The sequence below is a fragment of the Rhyacophila brunnea genome, unplaced genomic scaffold, assembly GCF_057557595.1.
Source record: "Rhyacophila brunnea isolate RB1 unplaced genomic scaffold, BYU_Rbru_1.0 scaffold_7, whole genome shotgun sequence".
NCBI classification, from domain to species: domain Eukaryota; kingdom Metazoa; phylum Arthropoda; class Insecta; order Trichoptera; family Rhyacophilidae; genus Rhyacophila; species Rhyacophila brunnea.
This window is the reverse complement of record NW_028233339.1, coordinates 7,314,272-7,322,778: the sequence shown is the minus strand read 5'-3', so window position 1 is coordinate 7,322,778 and position 8,507 is coordinate 7,314,272. Positions and strand designations below refer to the sequence as shown.

At 30.7% G+C, this 8,507-nt stretch overlaps 1 long non-coding RNA gene across 1 annotated transcript; it reads left to right on the top strand.

Moving 5' to 3' along the window:
- The first annotated feature begins 720 nt into the window (after positions 1-720).
- On the top strand, positions 721-3,085 carry LOC147064433 (uncharacterized). The gene is made up of 3 exons (XR_015071955.1): positions 721-786; positions 1,135-1,340; positions 1,765-3,085. It is a non-coding gene; the product is annotated as an uncharacterized LOC147064433 (long non-coding RNA).
- The last annotated feature ends 5,422 nt before the right edge of the window (positions 3,086-8,507 follow it).

Genomic DNA, 8,507 nt, shown 5'->3' with positions numbered 1-8,507 from the left:
TCAGCTGCTTTATGACCATTTTCCAGAGACCATTTTTTATATTCATCATGCATTTGTATTTTGGATCGGAAACACGATTCCACATACACCCTGGAGGTATTTTCTCTGCAATAATGGGTGGGAACTTTGGAATTAGATCCAACCATAATGTAACATTTTTCCACAAATCTCTCCGTTTTGATTTTTGGTTGCACTACCAATTATTTATCTTCAGTCAGATTCTTATTACTTGTCATTGTTGCTTTAAATTGGCCACTGTCATCGAGGCGTTTGTAGTTGTTTATCCAACTTTTAAATTAATTCTCGCCTATACCCTATTGACCATGTAGGCATCTTCCAGAAATTATTGAATATTTCCTGTCTCTCTTTTTGAGAAAGCATCTTTCAAACCGTCGTGCAAGACCATAATGCATAGCATATAACATAGAAACAAACAATGTGTAGCCAAACTGTAAAAAAACATTACACTCTCGATATCAAAATACCATCTTACTTATATGTTACTATAATATACACATAGTTGTTTTTGTGAACCGTGGTTTTTGAACCTTACACATAGCTGTTTTTTATTTTTTGAAATAACTTCGGAGCGAGTTTACCCAACACATAGATCATTTTACTGGCCTATAGAGAAAAAAATAAGGAATGACGTGGTATTTAAAAGTCATTTTTGATAAAAGTGACACATAGATGGTTTTGCTAAAACGGTGACGTTATGTTGATAGCAAATTGCAAGATACCTAACGAAGGAATTGTGTTTTATATCAGGAATAAGAAACACTATCTGTAAGTACAATATTATGTTATTTATTACTTTCGTAGTATTCTGTGTGTTTTGCATATATTATTCAAGTGTTAATTTATTGTTTTCTTAGTCTACATTAGTTGCGTGGTTAGTTTAGAGGTTATTGCGAGAATGCCTGTGATTTCATATTTATTTGTTTGATATAATCTAAGGCGTTCTAGTTGTTATTAAACATGTTACCTACCTGATTACTTTATTTTAGTTAATCAATCTTTTTTGATGCTTTGTATTATCACTAATCCGTTTTAATTACCATTCTTCAAACAGTCGCACACTATAAAAGATTAAAAATCACACTATTAACAGTTCATATGTTATGTTTTTTGCAGATGGAGAAAATGTCTACCGAGATCTTTGCTTGTCGACGGTTTCATATGAATAAGATGGAATGAAATAAATCTTTTAATTAATAATGAAATAAATCCGACTTTCGGCGTACGATCCGAACATGGCGTGATTCATATAATATTATTTATGACGTAGACCATCAAGCATATATACCCATTTTATAGATTTAATAGTACAATTACAAAAGGTAAATATAAAGTGACTAATGTTTGTAACCTATAGCTATGTCTATCTCGCATACATATTTAAAAAATAAAACAATTTTATAATTACATTTTTGCACTAAATTTATTATCGATAATGATATAAAAGTTGCTAAATTGATTCATAATATTCTAAAATATAATATAATTTTGCATATCAGTTACTTGTATCATATCAGGTATGTCATTTGGTAGAGCTTACTCTCCAAGTCTTTTCTTTTTCATCCTCAATATCACTTTGATATTAGAAACATTGTCTTTCTAACACCATTTCAAAGACTTTAAGTTTTCTAGATGCTGTATATTAATTCTTCTCTTCGGCTATATCTGCATCTTAGTTGCAGCATATGGATACAATGCGGCGCCTCCAAGAATCTCTGTCACTCTAGTTTTTTTGCATCGTTCCAGGTCATACTAGCAGCCCGTAACTCCGCCAGATATGCTATATAGATAGTATTTAGCGGCCATCCAGGACGCCGGAATCCGGTTGGCTTGAAGAACAGGCAAACCAGATTGGGATTCTCTTCAGGCACTCGCAGCACGTGGCCGGGCCAGGTACAAAGTTGCGTATTCACTCTCAACGTGATGCGAGGCTATTTGGTGCGTTCTTTTATCTCCCGTTACTTCTAAAATTACCGCACACCCAGTATCCGTCGTAAACATCTGTTCTCGAAGCTCAGTATACGGTTGCTCGGAGCCTTTGTAAGGTGCCATGACATAAAAACTAGTAAGATATTTAAAATAGCTGCTAGAATGAATACATTGTTGAAAGGAAATGAAAACTGATAATATGATATATCAATTAATTTGTCCATCTGAAGTTGTAGATATCAGTTAATAATTATGTGTTATACCAGTAATTAAATGCTGACTTCAAATGAAAATTGACTATTAAATATTGAAATAATATATTACCAGTTTTGATTTTTTTAAGTACTATACTATATCCATGGTTCATATTACAATGTCATAGTAAAACTTAGAAGAATAAAATATGTCGTAAGACGAAATCAATCTTGGGGTTTTAATATAAGTTAAATAAATAGTACACAGCTAATTTGTTATTACTTTGAATACATGCCATGTCTTTACATCAATAAAAAACAGAAAAACAATTTAATAATGTATAAATATTTATATAAGACTTAACAACGTCTAGTTAGACATCTAGTTAGACACGATGACCTCCATTTAATTTCCTCTTATTTTAAAATTCACCAAGATATATCCTAATAAGTAGGTAAGTATATTACATTTGTACATATAATAAGTAAATCAAGTACTTAACATAAATAATTATACTGTAAAATTAAATTACAATTGAAGCAGTATATATGGACCCCACAGAGTAATTAACAATATAATAATTTATATAATTATATCGGGTATATACTATATTGACACATTTTAATGAAGTCTATTTTTCTTGGTACCTACGTTCAATGATAAATGTTGTTTTATATTGTAACATAAACAATGGTAATATGCATTGATCTTTCTGATTTTTAAACTGTGATATCTATTTTATATATCTATTGATTTCTATGTGTATTATTGATACATTATTTATTTCAAATACAATAATTTCAAAACTAACAGTAAATAATATATAGAAAGCGTCATGTTGTTTAGTTGGAACATCTACTAGGAAATTCCATCCAATCCAAATTCAATTTTTACCAGGTGGGTACTTGTAGGTCAGTTATTTTTGGAATAAAATGAATCCCTTAAAAAATATGAAATAAGAATAGAATGATAAATATTTGTGAAAATTTACCAAATCAACATGTTTAACGTGAATATTTTCACACTAAAATGATAAATATTGTTAAGAAAATATACACAAACAGTTCATTCAGAAGTTATGACGTTTAAAAGATCCCGCGAGTTAACTCGTGCGTGGCACTGATCATGAGGTGATATCAGTTATAATCATTTATGAGGAATGGTTATAAGCCATTGGCACAACCAATTTGGTTTTTGACCTTGAGAACAAAATGTACTTTTTACACGGAACCAAAACTCACGGCTGCAGAGACGAATGCTTATACAAAATATGGCGCAGTGGAATCGCCAGCAAGATCAGGTATCATTATTTAGATGTAAGTATACATATTATTTTGAATTTCATAAAATTACACTCGTTCTGGGTGTCTCGTAACAGTAAACTATATTAGTAAATTAGATATATCTTGATGAACTATAAAATAGTGATGTAATATAGACTTGTTGAAAATATATTAAGCATAATAAAATTTAAAATAAAAATTTAGAAATTCAGCCTTTCTGGTTCTCTAATATTCATAGATCTACTGGTTCTGGGATCTACTATTTCTGGCAGTAGACAATTCATATAAAAGTGATATATCTTTTTTTCAATCTTTTCAATCCAAAATGTCTCGTCTTTTTTGATTAATTCTATTTTAACAGGAAAATTATGTCCCGTCCAAACTCCAAATAAACAGACATCTTTCTTAGTAATATGAAGCTGCCCCTGAATCTGGAAGTACCAATCGTGATTTTTATCTATTACCATATTCCTGTCTTTATCTACTTTCCAAAATTTAATTTTTTTCTGTACAATAGCTTCATCTGCACTTATTCCAGCAGCTGAGAAAGGACATTTTATTTCAATAATTGTATCATCATCGCTGATGCCATCTGGCGTTGCACCGATAAAATCATACACATCATCGATAAACAATCCACATCTCTCAATCTTAATCCGTTCTTGTACACTAAGCTGTTGTAAAGCTATTGATTCATTTTCTTTACCATATTTTACCGCTTTCACGTTGGCTAATGATTGGCTATATAATAAACGTTTTACCAAAGGCCCAAATTTTGTATTTTCTCGCCGCTTACACACCTTACCAAAAACAGAGGCAGTAAGAAGGTTTCGTCGCCTTTCTAGCCATTCTGCACATTCAGATTGTAATACGGTGCGTCTTTCTATATCCCTCCTCTCATAGTTTGTCAGTTTGAGTTTTTTCAAAAAAGTTTCTTTTAACAATTGATATTGATTTTTGTCCATATCAGGTTTTTGGCAACTCTCTCCATAATCTGGATTAGATAAAGGAACAGTATGTATTGGTTTTCGCCAAGATTTTCCTATTTTTTTTTTATTTATTTTCAACCTTCTTGATTCTAAGCGATTTATGAAGGCTTTTGGGCTATTTTTATAAACTTGTTTTTGAATTGTGCAATGTAACTTATTTGTATTAAATGCGATTACCGCCGCTGCACATCGTCCCATGTACGATTGTCTTTGAGAGTAGTTAATTCTCTTGCCGCCTACAAATTTTGCAATCATGTTATTAAAAGATTCTGAAATATTAGTAGAAAAATTATAAATTAAACTTTTTGAATTTAGCACCAAACGAGAATTATATATCATTAATTGAGAAAATAGACTGCATTCTTTTAATGCTGGTACATAATTTACATCAAGCATGTCCTCTGTATTTGGTTCATTTGTACAAAAATATGGTAGACAAGAAGTATGGTCTCCAAAAACATGGTGCGGTCCATTAAATAAATCTTTTTTCAGAGCGATAACCTTTTCTTCGAAAGTACTATCTTGTAGTTTTCTATACTTGATTGCACCTATGACGGCTTTCCGCAGACGTCTTTTTCTTGACGCAATGATTTTTCTTACATTCAAGGGATATCTTGTGTCTTTGGTTAATGCCTCTATTTTGCCACAATAATTTCTAATTAAATGGTTTTTACATTCAACTTTCTCGACAGTTACATTCGGATAAGGGTGACAATCAAGAATTTTTTTGTATGTGCTGGAATCTCCATCAGCAATCAATTTTGAATAAATCAATCCATGTGTATTAATAGATTCTTTAAAGCCTTCTAATATTGCTGTAGATTCCATTCCACCTGACGGACCGGTATAATTTAAAAAGCATTTATGTTGTTGAGCAGGGATATTTTTATTTTTAGCTTTGGCGCACAAATCGCAATATTTATTTTTCACTGACATGTACAAAATCTTTCCGGTTCTTTGACCAATGATCGTGGCAGCGCCAGATGCTGCGGAATAATTGCATCTGTATGAACGTTTCGACCAACAGCCGTCTGCAACAACTGATATCATGGGAATACCAGAAGAATCGACGTCACCATTTTCGATTGCAAGTTGTCGCTCTTCTTTCGCAGCGTTTTCCATACTCTTATTTTTGGTTTCTTCAAACCACTCGTACACCTTCTGTTGACTCTTTCTGTATGTTCTTGCTGTAATCGATGGTACGTCAATTGCTGAACACATTTCTTCCAGATTTGAAAATCCACTGCCGATACTGATTATACTGGATACAAATGCGTCACACAGATTCATTTTGTTTTTGTTCATTTCAGTGGTATATAATTTTAATTTTTTACCACAAAGTTTACATTGAATAAAAAATGTACTACTAAAGTTATCCCGATTTTCCCCAAAAATTTCTAAATGTGATAAATTACAATTAAATGGAGAATCATGGTGGCTAATTAATTGAAGTTGTTGGAAAAAATATGAAAAGTCTATAATTCTACGGCCTTCTACACGGAATTTAGGGCTTGAATCTTCAATTTCATTTTCTATAATAAATTCTTCGTGTTCGTGTTCAAATGTGGGATGAAATTCTGGTTCAGGTAGTATGCTTTGAGGATTTCCATGCTCAGGCATAGTCTTCGGCAATATATCAATACTATAATACATTCAAAAATATTAGTTTAGTAGATAGTTAACAGAAAACAAAATGTATAGCTGCTATTAATTATTGTACCAGATTATAATTTTTGTCACAGACACACTAATTTCGAATAAGACATGGCACAAACATAATATAAAAATAATATAAGTACAAATGATCATTATACTTAATTGTGTGTATTAATAAGTAATACGCAAAACTTCCTTTTGCAAGATAAATAAATATTGTGAACCAAAATTTTCTGTGAAATGTGGTTTTTTCAACTATGTATAATTATGTCAAATTATAAAATAATAATTTCAAACCTTTGTGTTTTTAATGTATTAATATTTCCATCTTTTCTCCTACGTCTTTTTTTGGAACTTCCAGCCATCGGATAGTGAGTTCGTGGCATTTTTTGTAAGTACAATCGATATAAATAATTGTGATAATATTGTTAGGTACCTATGTCAAAAACCGAGGATGAAAATTTCGCATTCCCGCTGAAATAAATGACGTTCATAGTATTGCCAGGCTAAACTTTCGAAATTAAAGTTAGTTTTTAAAAAAAAAATTACATTGGAAAATATTATGTAAGTACAGGCATCCATTATTATGTTATTTGATGAAAGTATTCTTTAAAATCATCTGTATTATTATAATCTCGCAAATTCATAATTTAGTAAAAGTTAAATTTTCTGTAATATAAACATCAGTAGGTACCTAACCTATGTTGATTCATAATTTTGGCTAAGTAAAAAATATAGATATTTTTACTTCGCGATGTGTTTGGGGTGTTCTAAATTATGTAAGTATGTTTAATAACAAATGTGAAATTCGTAAAACCTCATGTGTATTATTTATTAAATAAAAATAGTAAAACTAATAGTAGATACAAATGGTGAAAAACTTCATTCTCTTATTTACTAAAATATCAATTCAATAATATTTTAGTAGATATGGCAATACTGGACGACCCGATATATGGGCATTTTCGCCAAAGTTTGTACATTGCGTTTTTGGCATGTCCCATGACTTTGATTGATTTTTTCATAGTTATTATATTATAAAATGTTGGAAAGTTATGTACTTTTAACATGCAAATTTATTAATTTACTCTATTCAATCAGTTAAATACAACTATCTGACCTGTATATATTTTTAATTGATTATTTAGATCGAAAGGTAGTGCGTTTTTACCATGTCCCACCCATAAATTCAAATAAACAAAGTCTGATTTCGTCATTAATTTTGAGTGTGTAAAATTAAATTCGTAGTGTTTTCAACAGCTTACATTATATATTTTTGGAAAATATATAGTTTTTTCGTAAATTTGTACCAATATTGAAAAAAAATCACGTTTAAAGTGTGTCCCAGGATATTTGAAAAAGTGGAACTCCACATTCCGTTACCACGATTTTAGCATGAAGGCGAAAAATTTTCACTATAAATATGCTTTTTTTTAATGTAGCAACATTTTTGTATAACACTGATCGCCATGTACACTTTAAATTGTTGGTGTGTGTCGGTATCGCTATCGGAACAGGTTGCTTTCTGGGTTGGTCATTTAAGAAGTTCCACTACTGTTACCACGATTTATAAGGTAAGAAAACACATATTTCTATTTCACATACTACACATATGGAGCTTATCTTTCATACTACAGATATAATAAAACATATCGCAGGTTTAACAATAAAACTAAGCTAAATTTTGGCTTCAAACACTTCTGAAACAGAATCCGTTACTTCCACTCCGAAACTATATTGGTGGTAACGTATATGTGGAATGTAAAAGTAACGAAATGGCATGCATAAAGTTGGGTTTACAGTGTGTGTTTAGTTCTTCATAGATTATAAAAAAAATTATTTTGTCTGTTCGTATGAAAAACAAAAATATTTTCATTAAAAAATATAAAAAATAACCTGACTATAATATAATAATATAATAAAGATTAAAAAAGTATGTGATATGTCTGAATACGCAAAAATAGCGCACATAAAAGTATGGAGATAAAAAAAAACAACAGAAGGAAAAGAAAAAACACCAGACTGAAATAATTGCGAGACAGGCACTGGCTCTGTCATACTCTTTCTGTTATACGCCACCAAAATTTTAAAACTTCTCCATACATTTTAGGCATAGAAATTTATAAAAATGTATGAAAAAGTATTTTTTTGTCACGTTTAACAGAAATGTGTACTCGATTAGATTTAATACCTAGAACTGTAGGTATTCACGAAATGTCAGAAAAGTACGTCTTGATTACAATCAACCTGTATAGCTACATTTTATGTTGATGAATACAATTAAATTTCAAGACAACATAAAGTCGAACTTGGTTATTACGAGGAAGATGGGACCGACTGAATTTGCTTGTTATAAGCGTTACTCGTTATATCAGAGAATAGGTATTTTTAAATGAGCATGTCACATTACACAAAAAGCCGAAAATAAAAAATTTGG